Here is a 14,864-nt window from a genome sequence, read left to right as displayed (position 1 = left end):
TTAAATTTTCTTTTCTAATCCTTTTCTGGTCTCCCTCTTGGATATCAATTACACATTTTGGGATGCTTGAAATTGCCCCACACTTTATTGATGTCCTGTACATTTTTAGGTGTCTTTTTATTCTGTGTGTTTTATTTTGGATAGTTCCTATTGCTATGTATTCAAGTTCATTCATCTTTTCTTCTTCAGTGCCTTCTCTTCTTTGCTTTTCACTTATTCCAATGTACTTGTCATTTCTGACATTGTATTTTCATCTGAAGAAGTTCAGTTTGGACATTTTGTTTTATATTCATGTATGTCCTTAACATGTTCACATAGTCCTTTACCTTCTTTTATATACAGTATATAGTTATGTAACTATTTTAATGTGCTTCCACATTAATTTTATCATATGTGTTATTTCTAGGTCAGTTTTGATTGGTATATTTTTCTCTTGTTTATGGCTTGTATTCTCCTGCATCTTTTCATGCCTGGTAATTTTTTATGGATGGTATAAAGAATTTTACATCGTTGGGTCCTGGCTATTTTTGCACTTATTCAAATATTTTTGAGGTTTATTCTGGAATGTAGTCAAGCTATTTGGAGAATGACTTATGAGGTTTGCTTTTAAGCTTTTTATAGTGGCATCACAGCAGCCTATAGTCTTGAACTAATTATATCTTCATAGGGAGGGAGTATTCTTCTGAGTATTCTACGTAATGCCCAATGTGTTTTGAGAATTTGATAATATGGCTGGTTGGAACACAAATTATTCCTCTCCCTTTGTGAGTGCTGTAGATTTCTTTGCCTGCTATTTACTGATTGTACTTTTCCAAGCCTTGAGCAGTTGCTTCATATACATGCTCTGATTGGTACTCACCTGAAGACTTGGAAGTGGGAGGTGGGGGATCTGTATATCTCAGAATGTGGTTCTCCTCTCTCTCCTCCATGGTACTCTTTCTTATGATTAATCTTACTGTATTGGCCTCCTTGGAAAACCAACATCAGTGCTGAACTCAAGGAGACCAACAGTCTCCACTGAGGTTCCTCTTTCCTGGACCTCAGCCTAGAAACACTCTCTAGGTGTAAGCTGAGGGGCAACTATAGGCCTTACCTCGTTTGCTGTTCCTCTCCTGGTGATCCTGCACTGCCTGTTTTCCAATACTTGAAAACCTTTGTCCAATTTGCTTTTTCCGGTTTTTATTATCTGGCTGAGGCAATTGGGTAAATCCAGTTCCAGTTAACCTTATCTTGGCTAGAAACCAGAATTACAATTTATTCTTTTGAATACCTTGAATATTTCTTTGGCTGATGTCTAGTTATTTTATGTCTCTTGTTTTATTGTGAATAAGAACTCATTTTTTCCATATGCTCCCTGATTTGTTATTACTGGCATAAAGGAAAGACTATTCATTTTCATGTGTTACCTTTATATCTGGGTAGCTTACCAAAGTAAACTTTCATTATTCACAGAATTTCTCAAGTGATCCTCTTAGATTTTCCAGGGTGATAGTTAATATTACTAGCAGGATACACATATTGTTACTTAATTTCCAAAAATACTATCTCATCTTTCCTTTTGTTTCATTGACAAGATTGTTATTGTTGAATAACAATAGTTTGGGGCAATTAAAATATTGTCCTTGATTTTAAAGTGCAATGATTTTAACATTTCACTGTTAAATATGATGTTTGCTCTAGATTTAAGGAAGAAATTATTAAGTTAATAGTGGTTTTTTCTGTTTCTAGTTTACTAAAAATGTGTGAATTTCATCAAAAAAAATTTAATATTATTTGGATTGTCTTGTGTTCCCTCTCTTTTAATCATTAGTGCTGTGAATTGTACTAATAGATTTGTTAATGGTAAGCTATATCTACCTTCCTAGTAAAAAATCCTTATTAATTGTAATATGTCATTTCTTTAAAGTACAGTTGGACTCAATTTCATATTAGTTATCTAGAATATTTGCATATGTATTTATATTGGTTTCTAACTATATTTCTCAAACTGAAACCCAAGGACACATGTATTCTGTAGATTTAGTCTCATCATAAGATACTTCCATATTGTGTTCTATTTTGATGATACTCTAAAATTATACACATCTAAGCATAATCTTGAAAATGTGGGTCACCACCCTACAACTGAGGACTTATATCAAGTCCAATGTCCTACTTTGCCTTTGTGCTTAAGATGGCATTCTCACCAAGGTTAGATCAGAAAATGACAAGGTATACAGACAACAAGAGATAGAAAAACGTGAGAGAATTGGGTCATTCTTAAAGAACACATTAATATGGGCATACCAAGCCCAGAAGAATTTAATCACGGCAGTTAATAATGTCTTAAAGTTACATGTATATACATTGTGTGGCTCAGAAGTCCCCAGCACTTCCTCTACAGTCTTGAGCCTAACTCTAGATTAAGTAAATCAGAATCCATAAAGTTGGGGCTTGGACATCAGTAGTTTTTTTTTTAAATCTTTACAAATGTTTCTAAAGTGCAGCCAGAAATGAGAAGCACAGATGTAGACTTTGCCTCAGTATATTAATTTGTAAAAATAAATGAAGTTATAAATAAGTAATGAAGATTTTATCTACTATTCCAGCAATAAAAGTAAAATAGCCATTTAATGCCTGCTTTCAAAGTACCACAATGCTAATTTATTTTCAAGTGAACTTGGCGTATCTGCAGATTTGTTGTATGGCACCTGATTAAAATTGGTGTTTGAAGAGTGCAAGATTGCTCATTAGCAGGATTTTTGAAAAATTGATCTCTGATGATTTGTAACTAGTAAACCAAACCTTGAACTTACTAGTAATTCTTTTAAAAAATATGTATATGACCAGGCATACTCATTATCGGTTTTATTAAGCTTAGGCACTTAAAAATAGAAAAATAGGCCTTTCCTCTATCGAATCCCATATAACTTATTTAACTTAATGTGATGGTTGACGTTGGGTGGCTAGAAATATATTCTATATTCTATCATTTTTTATAAGTATGCATCTAATTTGTGTGCATTTGTTTTAGGGTTTAAAGTACAGCTATAACTAATGTGGAATTTTAACCTACTTTTAGTTCGTATATATATAAGTAATATGTAAATCAAAATATGGGTCTGCAAGACTTACTTTTCTTAAAAGGGATTCATATGTTACTATGTTCATATGTTTGTTTTCAGGCTTATTTTTGACTGAAATGCTTTCTGAAGTTTACTCAGTTACTATTTATATAATTTTAAATAATACAAAAATCAGGTCATCCTTATGGTGGGTGTTGCAAATCTCTAGTAAAACAAACTGGGCCTAGTTCCTTTTGATGGAGGTTGCTAAAATTATAACTATCTCTATGATATCTCTACATTTATCCATTCAGGTTTCTACTATTGCAATATATTCTCTAGATTTTCTAGACTATAAAATATCCTTCAGTATTTACTTATAATTTTTTAAATAGCTTATGTATCTGCAGTCATATTTTCTTTATTATTTATAATGTTATTATTTCATGTTCTCTTTCCCTTTTTTCTCTCTCAAACCATTTTTGGGGGGTGGATCAGATGTCCCAGTTTTATTTTGAAATATATAATCCATATCACTAATTTTTTGCCTTATTTTTACATGATTTTTGTCTTTTAATGAACATTTTTGTATGTACATGTTCTACTATACATGTCTACTGAACAAACATAAAATGGTATTTATTTTCTATTGTTCTAAGCTAAGCTCTCGTATCATTAGATAATGTCACTGACTTAATTTTATGAGATTTACAATAGTTACCCTGATATCTGTATTTAAAGGAGAGGGAGGATGAAGGGGGCAGACACAGATGGAGATATAACATTATTGCTGTTCAGGAATGCCTGGTTCAGAGATGCGGAAAGAGAACCCACAGGAACATAAAGCAATGTAAAAATGGAATAAAGCATAATGTGCTTATTCTTATTTGTTTAAGAGAGTCTTCTTAAATGCCAGATAAGTCTAAACCCCTTGGTGGAAAGTTGTATCAAAATGCCTTTAGACCAATCTCCATGATGCTAAGAAATTTATAAATAGGAATTAGTTTTTTATTTGCCAAAATATACCAAAATTGGAAGAGTAGAATGGTAAGAGTTTTGGAATACAGAAACAGAAAGTCAGATTGAAAAAAATCACTGTAATTTTCATAATTATAAAACATTTTGGAAATAATAAGTGTTATAGGTATATATATTTATACACATTTAAAAGAAATACCAGGGTTCAATATAATTTGAATACCAATATCCATCTGTGTTTTTCTTCAACAAGTTAATTATTATGAAGCGATTTACAAATCCTATGTGCCACATGAATGCTAAGTGATTAAACTCAAAAGTGGAAGTAGAAATATCGTATTTATGGGGTTATGTAACTTAGAATATTTATATGGTTGGAGAAGAAGAAATCAAGTGCCAAAATGATAATCAGTAGGAAGTTTCTAAATATTCCTTTGATCTGAAAACAGTAGAAAGTTTGGGTGTTGTATTTTTTAAAAATCATTTTGTTTGTTGGCTTCAAGTATCCTGGGAATTTAAGTAATATTTTTGTGCCCCCAGTGGTCCCACAAGAGAAACTGAAAAGCACAAATAATATGATTACTCCTGAGGAGGCAAAAACTGATCCAGCTTATAATTATCTTCACAAATACTTGCACCTGCAAGTAATTCTATACTAAGTACTAAACTAGCATTGTTAATTGGATTGTTAATCACCGAGGGAGCAGAGTTCAGACTACCAGCATGGTCATCTGTGTTTTTAATTGTTTCCCTACAGAGAGTAACCAGCAAGGATTCCTAGGAGTCCCTAACCTTAGTTTGAATAAATTGATCAGATTGGGTCCCTTTAGGCTAGGAAAGCCAACTCCTAAAATTATGCCTTGCATAAAATAGGCACGTGGTGTATATTTACTAATGGATGAGTTCATTGATGCAGACAGTAGGAGAAGTCTAAGAGGACAGCCATTGAAAGGGCAGCAGAGAATACAACGGCAGAAATTTTACTCTCTATGTGTATCCCACAATTGAAGTTTGCTTAGAAAATAAGTTGAGATTTGACTTTAGAGTTATTTTCCACAAGAGTAAGCCAAAAATCCTGAAAGTCTGTCTCCAATTTTCCACCAACCTCTGTGTGCTTAAACTTATGTTTTGTAAAAATCATAGCAGAGCTTCATGGACCCTTCGTATGATTCCTCCTCTTACAGATGAGGAAACTGGCCCAGAACCGGTAATTGGCCTAGGTCACGTAGTTGCCAGATCTAGCTGTGCTGTTCTTTCCACTGCACTTAGAAATACACTCTAGGTTGGAGTTTTCACATAGATAGAGAAGATCAATGACCCAGTCTTAGCCTAAAATGTTAATGATTTTAATACAAGAAAAGCATAAGCATTCAAGGCATAAAATGACCTTAAAATTGCCCAGTTAACCCTTTCCTTCCTTATTGCACAGATGAGGAAACCAAGGACTGGAGAAGAGTAGCAATTTCCTCATGGATATACAAGAATTTATGTGGGTAATGTTGCAATCATCGATGAAAAGTGAAATTATTATCCATTTAAACTCTTAACTAAGGCAGGGACATTTTATACATTTTAAATTAGTGTTCCCATGGGTCAGCTATAGATTTAAAGGTTTTTACTTTTCTATTATGTAAAGACTTAATTATTCAAATCATGCTACCCTAAGAGACATGCAACAAATAATAGATTGCTGACCTATTCACTGAGGAAATAACTAAACACATAAAATTGTTTCTCAACAGGTCTGCAGCTTAAAATTGCCAGTAAGATAGCCTTAAAAAGCTGAATTTCCTATTTTTTATCAAAAACATTAAACAGTGTACACTTCAGACACATTTCTTCTTCTCTAGATATCAACAAGATTTTCCTGAAACCTTTCAAATAACAATAGCAAAATTAGCTCATTGTACAATTTTGTCCATTTTTTCTGCAGCTTTATGTCAGTCTCCAGGAATCACTCTTTGACTCAGAGTCATCAACATCCATATTTTTTTCTCCACAATATCTTCTTTGTGCCATTAAATGTGTTAATCAACAGTGCTCCATTATTGTCTTCCAGATTTTTCTTTGTTGCTAATAACTAATCAGTAAATTATGGAGCTGGTGCATTACTAGAAAGTGACAATGGAAGGTTTTTAGACAATAACTGTTTGTTGGAAAGCCAACAACAATATATTCCTTCCCAAAAGATCCTTAAACAGCTTCTTGACTGAAATGTCAAGGGGTCTAGTCATGTCATAAGGAATTACAACCAAGTTTGTCCATGCCCAGACAATGACAGCCACCACTTTGTGACCTTCCATAGCTCATAGAAAATATAAGATTTCACCCTGAATTTTTAAGATGTTCAAATTTGAAACAGGAACAAATGACCATCTCTGAATTGAGGAAACACTGCGTTATCTCAGACATCAAGCCATCCACCTTCTCTTCTCTATTAAGGAGAAAAACAAATACAATGAGAACAAAACACTCTCCTTTCCACCCCCCACCCCTTATACCCCTGGCTTTTGCTGAGTCTAACACGTGCCCCCTGCTTTTATTTCCCCAAATCCAGGGACGAGTTCTTTGTGTGATATTAAAGTGAGGCCACATTAGACTTTTCATTTGAATCCAATTTGATGAACTGCATCAAGACTTTTACTCCAAATTTTCAGTCATCTCAAGGTCAGCGCAGTTTCTAAAGAAGTCCCCTGTCCTGTTAACAGTGTAAAGTACTCTCATCCGCAGTTCACCAGAGTTGAGGTTCTAAGCAATTCTAGTGAAATTGGCATGATTTTTTAAACTTGCATACTCACCAGGCAATATCCTCCCCATCCCCCCACCCCCGGAAAATTACAGAATTTTCCTTCAAACTCAAGGTTACTTTTGCAGTAATCCAAATGCATTCTCATTTAGCCCTTAGAATGGCAGTTCTAGAACCCCCCAGACTCTTTCAGATAAGCTGTTGATTGGCTACAGCAGGTTCTCTGAGCTGGGGTTGGAACAGGCTAAGTGGTGAGAGGACAGATATTGACTGGCTGTGTGTACACTGTCTGTGCACTGCACATGGGACATAGGCAGACAAGATATGTATGTCCTGTTCTAACTATATGTATTCCAAAAAGTGTCTCTCCTGTCTGCCTTCCTGGTTCATTCATTTGGAAACTTTTCTGGCATTCTGCAGACTCTGTTTTACTCTTTTCATTTCCAGAATATGGGGGACGGGATTAGACAACATGATTCTGTGTAAATAGTAGATACTTCGTACATATTTTTTTTCATTGAATCATTGAGTAAAGAACATGATTATTGAATCTCCACTAGTTAAAGTGGCTTTCCAGGAAATCAATCCTAAGCACAACACTCAACTTATATACATTTAGAATAAAAAACAAATGAACATGGGTGAAGGAGCCTGGGACTTAAAAAGGGACATGCTTTTGTGGGGATGAATTTTATTCATCTTCATGGATGTTTTTGTTCTCTGTCCCATTGAAATGCTTACAGCTTTGGCAAACTGGCCACAATTCCTCCCTGTGTGGCTACCGTACCATTTTGAAGGTCTGTACAACTTTAATTCCCAAATTTATTCCTCCCTGTGGCTTGCTCTTTTGAAAAGTACCATGCACCTCCACAACCACTGTTCTTCCATGACTCTACTACGTACACTACAGACTTACCTGCATGTCTCAGTTCTCTACTTTGACTCTTTAATCATTTTCAGATAGAGGTCTCTTCTTTACTCACCATCTTCAACCCCCTAGCAATAGGCAAAGTGCTTCAGATCGAAAAGGTTTAGAAGGCACCTTCCTGTCCTCAAATAACTGAAAAGATAGATAGTTAAGTATAAAATATATCATAAAGCACAACAGAGTAAGCAAGTTTATGCCAAGTTGTAATTTCTCAGTTGGCACTACTGAGCTCTAGGTATTACCAAGAGATGTTCTATTTTAAAAAGTTTAATGGTTAAATGTATTTTGGAAATACTACATTATTATATTTCACTTTTTCACATTCACGGTGTACATTAGTGTATTAAAAGACCTAAGAAACTCTTTCTTATAATACCTAATTAACTTGTGTTAATGTTGCCCCAGATTATCTGACTTCAGGGTCTTTTTTAATGTGTAACAATTGGTAATATTTGAGAGAATAGTCATATAGAGAGCTTTCCAGAAATACTGTGTGCCATGTATATCTTGGACTTTTTCCAGAGTGATCAAAATCTAGGGTGCCTCTTTTTCATAATAGTTAGGTTGCCCCCTTCTGTTTTCTTGCTGCAAACTACCTTTCCAGGCTCATCTCTAACTCCACCCTTCTCTTCATCTGTGCTGCAATTCGCTCTCATCCCTGCACATCTCCATCTTGTCTATCCTGCTCCGGGACTCAGGAGGCTCATCTCCACAGAGGATCCCAGCTGAGCTTCCCACTGGGTTTGGCCAATGGGAGACAGCAGAGAAATATCAGAGTCAGAGTACTGGAGGCTGGGGTCATTATTCCCTGAGCTGTCTCTCTTTGCCAGGCTGTGCTGGCAATGGGATCATTTCTCTATGAAAGGCCAAAACTCCTGTCAGGTGGCCTTCTTCTACAGCTATACATTTCTCTAGGGTTTGTTTCCCTTGCCTCTTCCTGTCTTAAATGCTTCCTACTATTGCTGCCCTGGCGTGTTCCACAATTTCATGTAACCCTTCCAAATACATTGCAAAAGTCCCCATTAGACTCTCTTTAGTCATTCTTTTTAGCCTGTTAAAAGAAACAATAGGCCCCAAATGAAGACACTTGTGCTGAGCCCCACATCAGCAAACCAATACTTAATACCTAACCTAATTGCAAATTTCAACTTCTACCAGGAATGTAGTCTTACCCAGTCAGTCTGGAGTATCCTGGTCAGCAGTATTGAGGTAACCTACCTAAGACACCCCTTCCACCCCCCAAAGAAAGATGAAGTAATCTCCTTATTCCTTGGCTCTGCCCCCTTCTGTCTATAAAAGCCTTTGATTTTGCGTAACTCCTTAGAGATCGTTTCAATTTGCTGGATTGGATCCTGCCCGATTCTTGAATCGTTGAATAAATTCAATTAAATCTTAAGTTTACTTGGTTGAATTTTGCTTTTTAACAAGCCTATCATTTGTTTCCTGCTAGGACCATGCCTGTTGACTCCATACCTCATCATCCCAGTGACCACACAAACTTTCACTTCTTTCTTCATGCTGGTCTCTGAGGTTGGAATGCCATTTCATTTATTTTCTAACTATAGGCATCCTCATAATCATTCCAGGCCCATTCTGATTGCTGCTTTTTCCTTTCAGTTTTTCCTGCTTTTGAAAATCAGAACTACTCCTTGTTCCAGGTTCCCACTTAGACTACGCAGATTGTCCCCGTACTCTGTCCCACTGGCTTGCATCCTCCTCAGCATTTCTATATGGGTTTGTTGAATTGAATTGGAGGGGAGACATTGCATAGAGCTGATAGAAGGAAATAAAAGATTAGGTCTAATTCTTAGGTTTTCACAGCTTTCTCTACTCCCAACCATGTGGGTTCACTTTCTTAGTAAAGTGATGACAACAGAAGTAAAAAGCCAAATTGCCGCTTAAGCACTTGAGAGAAGCAAATGTGACTTCTCTCGACAACAGTTATTAGAGCAAGATGACTACATGTCAGCAAGAGATGAGTCTCAGAAGCTATCAACATCCCACTGTATAAATACAATGTACTTTGGAGAACCATTCCTCCATCATTCCCTAGTGGTCATTTTCAGTCCAGATGACGATGTTGGGTATATTCTGCTCCTTTCTTCTCCATTTAGGGTATAGGTCATGACATAGGATAGGACTAGCCAGTTAGGTTAATCACAGTGGGCACAGTGATGGTTCAGGAATGGTCATTTGACTCACACGGGACTATAAGAATCCTGTCCAACGTCAGTGGACACTGAACTCCAAGCTGTAAAAACCATCTTCTGTCATAAAGGCATAAGAATTTGTTTTTCCTCTGGATAAAGCCAATTAGCTAACATAGATGGTCGCCTCAATTACCAGGAATATTTAGAGTGAACTATGTGACAGATGGTGCTAGCAAGTCCTCTGACCTGAGGATTAGTTACTGTTTACCTTGAAAACATGTATGTAATGGGTTGTATCTGCTTGACTTTATAAAAGGGGGAGCTTTCTTTCTGTCTTTGCGATCTCTTAGTAGATTGTCTGTGATGTGTATCACACTCTGGTTTAATGCCCATTCAGTAAAAAAACTGTAGTCTTTCTCTACTAAAAAAAAAAAAGAATCCTATCCAAGACATTGCCAAAACTATTGGGAGAAACATTCTCTTGCTCCAGGATTTGTAAACTATAAGGCTGATGTTCTTCATTTTAGTTAGGAGAAGATAGGTTTATGTCACGGCAACAAAATCCCCCAAATCACTAGATAAACATATCAAAGATTTATTTCTGTATTTATCTTGCGCACCAAGTCCACTGTAGTTGCAAGCAGCTCTCCATGTGGTAACTCAAGTATCCAGTTGGATTAAACATTCCATCTAGGAGCGGCACCATCCAGGACTTATGGCCTCTTTTGTCAATGTTGCAGGTAGAACAATGCTGGGAAGGTTTGAACATGAGCTTCCATGGGGTCAGCCTGGTAGTGATACATGTCACCTCCTCTTTCAGCACACCGTCCAGAAATAGTGACAGAACCTGCCCAGCTGGAAGAAGAATGTCGGTGAGTGTTACCACCTCTGCCAGCACTTCTAACTTTTTGTAACCATCCCATATCTATGTAGAGACAGAGAGGCAAGGAAGCCAAGCATCACCTAGCAAAGTCCAGAGTTGTAGATTAAAATTTCTGATGAAAACAGTTGAAGCTGGGACCCAGCTAGGTTGAAGTCTGGACATACTCTGGCTCGCACACAGCATCCAAATAGGCAAAAGCCATGCTTATGTATCTGTGTGCGTGCATTTGTGTCCTATACACACTAAGCATAGAAAATCGACATGTACCCTATGGCAGAAAAGCCATGAAAAAAAGAAAAAGAAAAAAGAAAAGAATGAGAAACCCAGTTTAAAAAATTGTCATGGAATTCATGCTGCTGCTGTAGAAACGTATCTACCTGTAACTTTCTGTTCTCTGCCACGTGGGTGAATGAGCAAGGCAGGCAACAGGAAAAGTAGACCTTTATAGTTAATTAGAAACTAGGAAAGCAAAGCCAGACTTACCCTTTACTTAAACTTACAAATCTTCTAGGGAAACAGTTTGGCTGTGGTTCATTGAGATATACGATAAGCCGTCAAAAGGAATTTTATCAACAAGCTGCTTTCTAGCTTTAAAACCAACTTATAGAGTGAGTCTATGTAGTCAATTGTAAAAGGAGTTTCTAGTCTGTAAACTCTAATGATAACAACAATTGGCTTTTACTGAGTACCTACTACATTCCAGGCACTGTGCTTTACTTACATTATATCTTAAACATTTATAATAACCCAATGAGTTTAATAATGTTATTATACAAATCAGAATATGGAGGCATAAAGAGGTTATATAATTTGTAGAAGACTGATGAGAAATTCTGACTTTGCTAATACAAATTAAGAATTTATAGGTAAAACTAAATTATACCTAAGTATTTATATTTCAAAAGTCTCACTTAATGTTTATCATGTGTTATACAGGGCACCTGAAAAGATACTTTTGAAAAAGACTATGCTTGAGTTTTTAAATGAAGAGTTCTAATTTTTTGAAGTAAGAAAGGCAATGAGTGGAAACTGCTAATTTCTTCCCCAGATCCAACCTAGTGCTGAAGTCTCATAATGTATCCTAATAGTGAGCAAAATACCAAAATAGGAAATAAGTAATACTGCCTGCTAAACCCTGCAAACCTAATAGACAATGCTAAGGCTTCACCAGTATTAAGCTCACACTGATAGAATTTCCTTCGCCTGAGGTTAAACATAAGGTCTTTTAAGTTTAATAGCCTGAATTTGAAATCTGGCCTACCCATCAATTAGCTACAGGATCTTTGGCAAATTAGTTAACAATTTAAACCTCAGTTTTCTCACCTATAAGATAGAAATGATAATAATACTGATAGTGTCTCTCCTTTGGGCTTACCATAATAATGAGATAAAATGATCTATGTAAAAAAACTTATCAACCTGCCTGGTATACTATAGGAGTTTACAAAATATGGATTATCCTTGTCATTAATGTCATCACCATCATTGTCATCATCAGAATTGTCATTATTAGCCATAACCTCTTTTTCAATTAAACACACTGAAGTAACTAACTTGGGTCAATGATCATCTTTTTGATGATGATCTTTAACTTCTGGAGGCTGCCTGAATTCGAGTTCATTTTGTTGTCGGCTTTGTGTTATGTGTTTTTTTTTTCTTTCCTTCAATTTTATAATTAGGGACTGAAAAAACAGTGATTCAAAGTTAAGACACTTATGCTGATAGGTTATAATTGCAATTTAGCAGGTAGGAGTTAGTGTTTTTTGAGATGCAAGCACAGGATAATTGGAACATGTGGTTCAGAGTTTGGACAGTGCTGTTGTGTTGAGTAAAGCATCAAAAAATACAAAAAATGTGAGGGGGGAAAAGTTTGTGTTATTTTCTATAAACAGAAAGGCATTTAATGTTGTTTACAGGTATGCTTGAAATTTCAACTTTATTCAACTGCAAATCTACTTACTTGTTTGGAGTAAAGACGTCAATAGGCAATTAAACACAGGAAGGAAACAAAAAGTAAAACATGGGCATGATAAAGTAGACCAAACAGCAGTGAATTTCCAGGCATAAAAACTCACTTAGATACCAATAAGTTATTTCTTTGGAGATATTCTGTGCTGAGAAGTTGTAACAGCATCCTTCCCTTCATCTATTCGTGAGGTCAAATTAGGTTTCTTCTACCATTTCCCTTTCTTCCTTCCCTCTTTCCCTCCATCACTGAGCAGGAACCAATGACAGTGCTGGGGATACATATATGAATATGAATGATACAGGTCTGTTGGTCATGAATAATCATATAGTGATGAACACAAAGTCGGCAATTACAATGTCGATGAATCTCTCCTCGGACAAGGCAGTGAGCACATAGGAGAGTTACTATATCCAAACTTGGATGTATGGGTTAGGTTTTCTGGAGGAAGCAACTTCTGTGCCAAAACTTACAGAATGAGAAATTAGTTATGTTGTGTGTGAAAGTGAGGAAAAGGAGATTTTTAAAGAAGAGCAAATAGCATGTATGGAAACAGGAGATCCTAGATGTATGCTGGGATCTTGACGTCATCATTATGGCGAGAGCATGGAGGTTGGTTGGAGATAGATCAAGGTTAGAGAGGTAGGGCAAGCATTGATAGGTCTTAAGTGTTGCTGTCATGATCACACTTAAATTCTAGGAAGATCACCTTAGCTATAGTATGGAGAATGAATTTGAAGGATGCGGAACAAGTTTAGCAATAGCAGGACAAATAAGCTATTGCAGTAATTCAAATAAGTGATATGGTGGCCCAAACAAGGATAATAGAAATAGGGAAAAGAAATATATATGGAGTCAAGAAATGATAAGACTGTAAAATCAATGGAACTTAAGTGTTTTTTTGGTGGGGGGAGGGGTCATTTTTGATTAAGAAGAATAAGATTTTAAGGATGCAGTCCAGATTACTGGCTTGAGGAAATGGGTGGACTATTCATGGAGACCAGGAACCCTGGAGGAGGCGTACATTTGTGAAGAAAAAAGTAGAACTTTGAGGATCTCTCATAAGGATGAGAAACAGGAGCTCACAAAAGAGACTGAGAAGGAACCGCCAAAGAGGCAGGAGCTAAAGCAGAAGAACATATTGTCACAGCTTCCAGGAAAGAGGGTATTTGAGAAAAGAGGATTATATGTGGGTGCGCACATTGGGAGTGAGGGTTATAAGACATTTGCTTGTTGAGGAGCAAACGGAATATGAGCGAGCAGAGTGAATGAGTACAACTGTCTCTTTTCTCTCTAAGTGGTATGTTACAAACAAGAGACGCCTACCACAGGGCTGTAGTCAGAGTAGGGGGTCTGTTCTTGCCAACACGACTCAGTTAGGGAGAGAAACTAAACACTCTTGGAAGGAAAGATAAATGGGGATTGTTCAAACCTAGGATCAAAGTTCCTATTATTAATAATGAATACCTATGTACCCAGTGAGTGAGAGAGAGAGAAAGAGGAAGGGAGGAGGGAGAACAAGTCAAGACTGAGAAGCACAGTTATGAATTTCCGTGAAAATATTCTTCTCAGCCACATGGCTGGCCACTCTGCTGACACAGTGGCATCTTTTTCCCAGTGGTAAAATAATGTCACCTGATCTGTTGCTTTAGGAGCTCAGCATCAGGATTGGCTGAAACCACTTGGATGGTTAAGGAAAGCCAGACAAAGATGCTCCAGAGAAGTCTGTTCTTGTTCCAAAAGCATACAATTGACTGATAATAACAATAGCAATAATAATAATACTCCTATTCCTATTAATAAATTTTAATGATAATATTTATTAAGGGCATTACAGTAGTCAGACTCTGTGCTAAGGGTTTTACTTGCATTAGTACTTAATGCTTACAACTGCGCAACTAAGTAGTTATTATTATTAGCCTAGTTTTAGAGATGAGAAGATGAGAAACTGAGATATTAGCGAACTTGCCTGAGCCCACACATCTGTTATGCAGTAAAATGAGGACTTGAATCCAGCCCATTCTGCCTTTTCACTTTGACATAGTGGTGGGCAAAACTTGATTATTATAATGGGGGGGGAAAGGAGGGTGGGGCGACGTGGGAGATTAGGACTGACATATATACACTACCATGTGTAAAATAAATAGCTAGCGGGAACCTTCTATAAAG

General features: G+C 36.5%; 1 long non-coding RNA gene across 1 annotated transcript in view; it reads left to right on the top strand.

Annotated features, from left to right (window-relative positions):
- LOC133093606 (uncharacterized) overlaps positions 1-10,719 on the top strand; it is a 145,905-nt gene extending 135,186 nt beyond the window's left edge. The window contains exon 3 of the long non-coding RNA XR_009701295.1: positions 10,667-10,719. This is a non-coding gene — a long non-coding RNA (uncharacterized LOC133093606). The remainder of the gene's footprint in view (positions 1-10,666) is intronic.
- Positions 10,720-14,864: the final 4,145 nt, after the last annotated feature.

This window comes from Eubalaena glacialis, chromosome 1 (genome assembly GCF_028564815.1).
Source record: "Eubalaena glacialis isolate mEubGla1 chromosome 1, mEubGla1.1.hap2.+ XY, whole genome shotgun sequence".
Classification (NCBI taxonomy): domain Eukaryota; kingdom Metazoa; phylum Chordata; class Mammalia; order Artiodactyla; family Balaenidae; genus Eubalaena; species Eubalaena glacialis.
This window is presented reverse-complemented; position numbering and strand designations above follow the sequence as displayed.